The sequence below is a fragment of the Rhagoletis pomonella genome, unplaced genomic scaffold (genome assembly GCF_013731165.1).
Source record: "Rhagoletis pomonella isolate Grant_MI unplaced genomic scaffold, Rhpom_1.0 Rhpom_scaffold_00001, whole genome shotgun sequence".
Classification (NCBI taxonomy): Eukaryota; Metazoa; Arthropoda; class Insecta; order Diptera; family Tephritidae; genus Rhagoletis; species Rhagoletis pomonella.
Window position 1 is genome coordinate 57,520,294 of NW_023458555.1, and position 9,546 is coordinate 57,529,839.

Sequence of the window (9,546 nt, forward strand, 5' to 3'; positions counted from 1 at the left end):
TCCAATAGGTACTGTGACGCATGACACCCTGGATTAGGCAGCCGTTTTATACCTACCGCCAGGTACCCCCTAGAAATAGCATAAGTATGCCCCGCCAGCCCCCCTTGGGCGAGCCACTAGAAGAGACAGGAGAGTTTATACCTCGGCCTTAGCTAGGCCCCGACTGCTTTCACCACTGCGGCGTAGGAGCCAACCGCAGCGGTGCAAGCAGCGATGCCCATTGCCCAGTCGCCACCCGCTTGGAGGATATTTCTTGGAGATTTTTGCCAACCGAGTTGTCACATAAGAATCTGTTAAATGGGCTTTGCGTGTAAGCGGTTACCCAACGCATAGCACTTAACATGTAGAATTCTGTTGGGTTTTGATTTTTACGTAAATATGGTATAGCAGTTCATTTGCTAAATCTCTCATCGATATTTCCGATGTAAATTCTCCTAATAATATAATTTTTCCTCAATGCAATTCTGAGTGGATTTCCGTGGACAGAAGACAAAGTAGAAGAAAGAAAAATAAACAAATGCAAACTGTTGTTGTTGGTACGAATGCTAACGCTGACTTAGATGTTGCGGAACCTTTTAAATGGTTACATATATCATCATTCTTGCCTTCTGTGACTGAAGCTAACATTATAAATTACGTCGCTAAACATGCTGCGCTTAATAAAAATCTGTTGGCTTGCTATAAATTGGTGAAAAAGGATGTGCAGTCAGTAACATTAAAATGGGTAAACTTTAAGCTTGGCGTCCCTGTGTCAGTTTTTGACAAAATTCTAAATTCGGACCTCTGGCCTGCCAACGTCTTTGTTCGGCCATTTCGCTTTTTTCCCGCGAATTCAGATGCCCGCTGATGCCGTAACTGAATCCAGCGCTAGTAATAAATGCCTAAGAATTTACTTTCAAAATATTTCAGGCCTTCGGACTAAATGTTCGACTGTGTACTTGCTTAGTTCTTCCCTAGAGTTTGATATTTTTGTTTTTGCGGAATCTTGGCTGAATGATAAATTTTTCGATTGTGAAATTTTTGATACTAATCTTTATGATGTTTTTCGTAAAGACCGTGACTCTGTCAAAACCGGATGTTCCAGAGGTGGTAGTGTTCCCATTGTTGTTCGGAGAAAATTTCGTGCATCATTGGTAACACTTACCAATTCTGACACACTCATTGATCAGCTTTGTGTTCGTGTTCATCGTCGTCGTGTTCGTCTGGAATCGTTTATGTGTGTGCCTCGTATATTCCGCCAAATAGTGCCGACTACTTATATTTTGCACATGCCGACAATATTGTGTCATTAGTAGCAACCATCACTGGTGACAGTCATCTCTGTGTCCTCGGTGATTTTAATTTGTGTCGTTTGAATTGGTCCCCACTTAAAAACTCGACTGCATTTATGGCCACTAACGTCAATTCTTCAGCCGAGATTCACGTCATTGCTTGTTTTTAAGCATTTATTTACTTCAAGTTAATGGATTTTATAATAGCGTTAACAGAATCTTAGATTTAGTGTTTATTTCCAATAATGTTCACTACACATTGTCTGAATGTATCACACCCATCTCTCCAAAAGATAAACATCATATTCCGCTTACTCTAGAATTGGAGTTTTATGAGTTTTTTGAGTTTGTTATGCTTGAAGCATGTTCCTATTTTTAAAAAGAAAGTATATAAGACACCTTGGCATACTAAACGGCTAAAGCATCTAAAGAATTTGAAAAACAAATTTTGCAAATTGTATAAAAGGACTGGTGACCCAGAGCATTATTCCAAATTTCAGTGCTATTTAAAGGAGTTTAACTGTTTGAATAAGTTTTTATATAGAAATTATATTTTGAATTTTGAAAACAATATTATTTCGAACTCGAAGGCCTTTTGGCAATTCATTAAATCAAAACAAGTAAGAGCAGCGCTGTCTTCGGCTATGCCGAAGGCTTCATACCTTTCATGAACATCTGCAAATTTTAGTTTGACAGATTACTGATTTTGAATACATCTGCATACATCGATAGAGGAGTTACATACTTATATAAAAAATCGCATCTAAACAATCAGAGGTATGGAAGATATACTTTATATGGCACCAATCTAAGTGATTTTCACTGCTATGTGATCGGTATGTAAACCGGTAACAATTTATTGGATTTAGTTTCCTACATAAAGGAGATATATTGCAAAAACTGGTATCTGAACAATCAGTGCTATAGGAGATAAAGCTTATACAGCATAGATTTTGACGATTTTCTCAGTAGACTTTGTATTATTATTTATAAAATATCTTACGAAATTTATCGGATTTAGCTGTTCAAATGAAGGAGTTTTACAGTAAAATCCCATATCTGAACAACGAGATGTATGGAAGATATATGTTGTAGTCACCCGATCCTTGTTATTTTCACTGTAAGTATTCTGTTAATAATGAGTGAAAATGGTGCGAAATTTTATCTTCCTAGCTGCATAAATGGAGGAGTTATGATAAAAGACCTCATATCTGAACAATCAGTTGTATGGGAGCTATATGTTATAGTGGCCCGATTCTTCCGGTTCCGACAAATGATTAATACATTATAAAAATACACCCACCTACCAAATTTGATCCGGATATCTCTAAAACTGAGAGACTAGATTGCATACAAACAGACAGACAGACGGACAGACGGACATGGATAAATCAACTCAGCTCGACGTTCTGATCATATAAGTATACATTTTAATGGGCCTATCTCTTCTTATTCTGGTACTTACAAACATCGGACCAAAGTTATAATACCATTTCATGCTCATGAAAGGTATAAAAAGTTCTGCGCCATCTGACTTACGCAAGGGTGTCCCAGAAGTAACCTGCCAAACTTGAGGAGAAGGCAGGTGGGGTCGTGAGCACCCTGATAAGCAAAAATTTTTCAGGTAAAAGGGTCACCGTTTTTGAAATATTTAAATTTTTTTGAATTAAAGAAAAATCGTGCCTTTTCATGTATTTTCTTTAACTGCACCTACAAACAAGGCTATACTTAGTAAATTTTTTATGTAAAATACTTTCAGATAGTTGCTTCTCCATATTCAAATGCAACGTAGTTAAAATATTTTAAGGAACCGTTATAAAATTAGGACTATATTGCGATTTTTAACTTTTCGATATTTTCTTCCCCAACTTTGACTATCTCTGGTGAAAAAAAAATGTACTGAGCTATAACTTTACATTACATAAAAAAAAAATGCTCAAATAAATATTTCAGAAATGTGCCCATCTTACTATTTTGAATAGAAAAAAAGTTATAGCGCTTTTGTGGGTAAAGGACTGAGACACGCTAGAATGTATTTAATAGATTTAAATTTAAGTTGCTCTTATTACTTACCAATGACATGCTAAATAGTACAAAGGTACATTATTGGGAAAAAATTTCCAAAACTCAACGCAATATTTAGCAACTTCATTTAGGCGACGATGAAATTTCTCAAGTAAAAGTAAACAAAGCCGAATGTGAGGATAAAATAAACTGTAAAATAATTAATAATGAATTTTCTCAGTAAACAATTTTTCGACAGGAAACGTGGTTTTATTGTGTTGAATTGCAAAAGATATGATTTATAGAAAGAATTAATAGCGAAAATGTTAAAAACGGCAATTTTTGTGAAAGTATTAGTAAATTTAAGTACATCAAAAGTTTCTGAGGCGTTGTTTACTTTTACTTGAGAATTGTCAAAATTGGTAAATCCCAATTAGCTGTTTCTGGAACGTGCCACATTCGTTCGCTACTTCGTGATGTGATAAAAAGAAAAGCTGGCAGCACTCCGCAAGGTTGCGTAATTCTCTTAAAATATGTTCGAAAAATATATGGAAGGAGCTGCTTTACACTGTCAAGGAAAAAATTTTTAGCAACTTCTATTTTCACTTTATTATGCTAAACTTAAATTTGTTTTGGAGTCTAATTAAAGAGTTTGCAATTTAAGTGAAACATTGCAGAATTTATTTTAATTTTTGTACAAAGTTTGATCCAAACCCAGAGATCTACCACATTTTTTTTGAAATCTACCACACAGATTTTTTTTAAAGTCCGATCACTGACTTCAACTTGTTTTTCTTTTATATACTATATTTCGTTACGCTTTTAATGCCATGTCGTTCTTTTTTTGAATTTCCGTTAATGACAAATTTTAAATAACATTTGAATTTTTGTAATGTTGTGTGGTTTATTCTTAGTGTGTGTGTTAAAAATGCAACACCTGAAGCATTGTTTTTTATGTGGTGTTAAATATAATGCAGACACTACTCATTTTTTTAACGTGCCTCAATGTCCCTGGCGTAAGGAGCGTTGGGAAAGTAGCTGTGGGGTAGAGCTGCAGCGAAATGCCTTGCTGTGCGTTAAACATTTTAAGACCAGATTTCATAAATTCATCGGGAGGTCATTATGCCGGAAAGTTCCTCAAACAACACTGCAACTTATAAATCAAAAACAGAAAACAATATAGAAATTAATAAATTTTAACTAAAGAAAATAAACAAATAAAAACAAAACTTCAAATTTACTTAAAAACGACAACCAGCGAAATGTAATTTTTTATTTTTCCTTACACACGCTCATTTTTATTTTTACTCTCCCGAAAACTTTGACTTTTGTAGGTTTGATGACAATTTGGCTTCTACCTGTTTTTATTGTACCATGCACTAGATAACAAAATTTCAAAAAAAGTTCTGAGCTCTGGCATTTCATTATCATTACATATTTAAAAATTTCCTCTGAATCCAAGTATGAAGTCAGATGTTCCTTTTTACGTTAACTTACATATTGCGAATGAATAGAAGAAAGAATGAATTTGAATCATTTGCGAACGAATTTTTGTTTTTTGTGTTGAATATCTCGTAGTTATATGCAAAGCATATTCAACAAGGTAGAAGTGACAATTCAGTCGAGCTCTCTCATAGGTGACTGTAATGTCAGAAAATGTAAACAAAGAAATTAACCCTTTGATATATATTTACCACATTTGATAAAACTCAATATTTTTGAAATGAAAGTTTTTGTGAATATAAAAATATATAAAATCTTATTAGAATCAGCCTTATTTTAGTTATTGCATTTTCACAAAATTACACACAAAATGAAACACACTTATTTATAAAATGAAGCACACACATATTTATAAAACCGTTTTGATAATTTTCTTGCATTTTACTATCCCAATCTGTTTGAGCATTTATTCTTTTATTCAAATACTTAATTCTTAAGTTTATTAAACATTAAAAAAAAGTTCGATTCTTCTAAATTTAAATCAGAAATTAACTTCAATAATTTAGCTATTAAATTTTTGCAATTCGAAATTTTCTTTCCATTAAATTTATTAAAGATTATTTTCAGTTTCTTTATGTTGACAAGGAATTTTGGTTTAGGTTTTATAAGACCACCATTTGAAATTTGGTCTATCCATGTATATGAGTGGGGGATCACGCGCACACGTTCGTTAAAGGTGCGGTGGGCGAAGGATGAGTGGGCGTGGCACCTCCAACCGACCTTTTTGGAGAGGGCATGAACCGCCATTGACAAAAATGTAACCCCCGACCACCTAGGGCCCCTGTGGTTCCCTACGGACCCCTTAGAAAATGGCCAAAAATCGCAATTTTTGCTTGCGTCCACAGTATTTTTGCGTATAATTCCTTTCTGCGTAGGCGGCCTTCGGCCGTGCTTAGTGATTATAACCCTTACTACGTAGAATTCTCCTTTCTGTGTGACCTAACTGGGGCTACCGCCCCAGTGATGTAACCTTGGGAAAGGATGAGGTAACTAGAATTCCCTTTCTGTGTGGTAAACCTGGGCCTGCCGCCCCAGTGATGTCTATTTTGGTTACTGGGTGTTTTATAAAAATGTCTTGTATATAAAAATGTGTATATAAAAATGTATTGTGCAAATGAATATTTAACATTTTTCAAGCGAATAAACGCAAATGAAAATTGTGATTTTTAGCAATTTTTTTAAGGGGTCCTTAGGGAACCATAGGTGGTCGGGGGTTGCATTTTGTCAATGGCGGTTCATTCCCTCTCCAAAAAAGTGGCTTAGAGGTGCCACGCCCACTTACCTTTCGCCCACCGCCCCTTTAACGAACGGCCATAAAGGAAAGCCAACCCCTGACTTCTATTGCACACAACGCACCGTTCAAAAGTTTTGCTCCGTTTCATCTTGGTTTCCTTACATAAAATATTTAAGCAAAGTCGAACGTATTTACTTATTACCAAATTTTAGATGTGCCTACTTGCTCTCCTCGACGGTTTATCTCTTAACAATTTCACGTTTATTAAGAAATGTTTGAGTACATTTTTTTAAACATATTCAAATTTGAAAAAAAAAAATTTCATATGGGTTAACAATTCATTTCAATTTGACATTATAGCATGTTTCTTATGAGAGCAATGTCAAAATCAATCACACTTTGTTGAATACATTTTGGTTATGCCCATGGTGGAATAATACAAGGTGTTGGATATTGACAGCGTTCTCGCTCTAATCCGCCATCTTGGCTCCCTTAGCTATATCGGTGTTTCCCTCTTGAAAAAACTACATTTTATCGCCTTTAAAAAAGTACTAAACTGCCTCATTCCCTATTCCAAAACTGATTTGCAATCACTGAACAATTCTTTGACATTTACTCTATTCTTATCGTTGGCAACTGAAAATTAAATTAGAAATTTCAACATTAATTCGGCAAAAAAACATCGGTTTAAGCTGATGCCACATAAAACTTTTGCTTCGCTTTACGTGACAGATTCGCTTTGACAGATAAGATGAATTGTATGATAATGCACAAAGCATGCCACATAAATCGTTGAAGCTGCAGCGCGAAGCGAAAAGATGGCCAACTCCCATCTTTTTGCGCGCTTTGACAATCAGCCGGTTTAATATTTATTTTGTTTCGTCCAAATTCGGGTTTTCATGCAGAAACATAAAACTTAATTACATTGCTGATAATTTTAAAGCAAAATATATAAAATCCACAGCAACTTTTACGAGTAAAACAGCGGTACAAAATTGCTTTCTTGGCGTTCATTGTGGCATACCTTTTGCGTCTGGCGCGTTGCTGGCAAAGTTATAAATGTCACGCAAAGCTACAAAGTTTTATCTGGCATCAGCTTTAGAGTTCTCCCCAAGGATTTGTAGTTATTTTGGTCGGTGCTTCCTTCCGCTGCAATTCCGTCTGTGGTTCACTGCCACTGGCCTTGCTTTTTCAACGATATAACTGTTTTCTTGGTAAGTTTAGATGGAAGATTTACCCAAGAACTACGTACTTAACTATGCATCTATTCCCCAGTGATTTTTGCTGCTGCAATCCCGTCTGTGGTTCACTGCCACTGGCCCTGCTTTTCCAACGATATAACTGTTTTTTTGGTAACTTCTACCGCTAAGACTTTGTTGCTTTTTCCCTTTTCCCTAAAAAACATAATAGTGCTACAAAGCTCAATAACAATATGGAAACAAATGTTAATAAGCCACAATAATATTGACAATAAATAAGATTTCACTACGATTGAATTTTCTATTAGTAACAGGGTAGTTATAGTGAATGTTTTATTCGATAACTAAAACTATATTTGATGTTTGTAGCGATAAAAATATGCCTAAATCAGCCAAATACCCTATGTGGGTCGGCTGAATCAGTAAAACGTGACAGTAGTTGACTTTTAAGGTTAATATATCGGTCTTGAGTTGGTAAGGTTTTTAAAACATCCGCAGCTTCCTTTAAAGCATCGCTGCTAATTGCTGAGAGGACCAGATTATATTTACCGACATAAGATGTGGTCTTGTACGACTGAAAGCTGGCCTCAATTTGTAGAAACCATTTGTCTGGCATCTCAGTTCAGAACGGTCGCAGCTTGCATTGCGATGTAAGCTCTACATCTTTAGCTGGCATTTTGTTCGATGAAATATTCTCCCCATCCGTCGATGCGCCCTTTTGTCGATTCCGTCATGTAACGACTCGGGGTCACCACTAATTTTTTGGTTTTGGAAGTTTGACTATAATTATAGGACATTGTGTTTAATAAACTAAATTACCATTTATTGCATAAGTACTACGTTATATATACTACTTTCGCGAATTTAGCTTATCATAATATACCGTTTGTAACTATTTATATGCAAAATTTTATATGAAAAATAGTACCAAACTTCGTACTACTTCGCAAAGCGGGCTTTTTTTCTTCCCGTTTCTCTCGTGCTTCCATATTACAACCTTTTGTAAGGGAGCTGTCGACATGAGCTGTCACTACGTACAACACCTTGTATAATTCCACCATGGGTTATGCCTTTGTTATATGACAGACATTTTTAATTTGTTCGTATTTTTATTTGCTCAAAGTGGTTGCGCTTGTGCTCTCTAGCTCGAATGATAAATAGAATTTTTTATAATCTAGAATTTTAAAAAGCTTTCAATTCGTGCCGAATGTTTGCTGTAAAGGATTATTTGTGAATACAATTAATATTTTAAATATTCTCCGTACCCTGGTCAGATGGCGCTTATGTTGCAAAAAATTTGCCAACAATTATGTCACTAGGTAAACTTCCGACAATTTATATACTTATTCTATAATTCAAAATAAAATTACTTGCAAATTGTCAGAAGTCTAGGTTAAGGAACAACGGAGATATTACGATAGTAAGAGCGTCGGTTCTCCACTCGATCCATCATTATTAGAGCCGTGATACAAAAAAGAAGGTAGTTTCACTGAATGATTTTGGTCGCCATGTTAGTCATTTGACTTTTGCTGGCATTATTACATTGTCACCGAAAACAAGCGACCAGCTACAATAAATAAATAATTTTTTTGGTTGCCTTTTGAAAAATTTTAAACAAAAGATGTGCATGTGTGCATATGTATGTACATACAAGCAAAGAAAAAACCAACCATTTTTTTAAACAATAAAAAGAAAACAAAATAGTTGCGTGCTTAAGGCATGCCAAAATTCTGTACATTTGTTTGATTCCGGGTTGACATTTTTTAAATTCCCAACGCTCGCTTTTGTTAGAAATATGTAGAGTCCGACCGATTCCAATTTTTTTTCAGGTACCGATGCCGATGCCGATTAATCGGCTTATGGGGAAAGAATCGGCCGATGCCGATGGCGATGCAGATTCCATAAAAAATTGCAAATAAATGTATTAATTCATAAAATCACTTCATTTCACCGAGTTAAAAAAAAAGAATTGAATTAATTGGCTTGTTATGCAACATTACATACACATGTATGTACATACATACATATGATGTGTAAAAATATATGTACATACATCACATTTATGTACATTACATAAAACACTTTTTTATATGGAGCTAAGCAAAAATTTTTTAGGAAAAAATTTCGTCTCGTTTTGTACTAAAATACACTCTTTTGCACTCAATGCATAAGAACTTATAAGCTAGATATGTATGTATATTAGGGTGGTCTAAAAAAAAGTAAAGTCGGAAATTTAATGCTCTCACCCCCTAGGATTGTTCTATACCGAAAAAAAAGTATACCCCTGTTTTTTTATTTTAAAATCAAAATATATTTAGAGGTCGCTCAAAGCGCT

The 9,546-nt window shown here is 35.0% G+C and overlaps 1 long non-coding RNA gene across 1 annotated transcript; it reads left to right on the forward strand.

The window, feature by feature from the left end:
• Positions 1-7,115: 7,115 nt before the first annotated feature.
• Positions 7,116-7,503, forward strand: LOC118751701. Its single transcript, XR_004994580.1, has 2 exons — positions 7,116-7,226; positions 7,288-7,503. It is a non-coding gene; the product is annotated as an uncharacterized LOC118751701 (long non-coding RNA).
• The last annotated feature ends 2,043 nt before the right edge of the window (positions 7,504-9,546 follow it).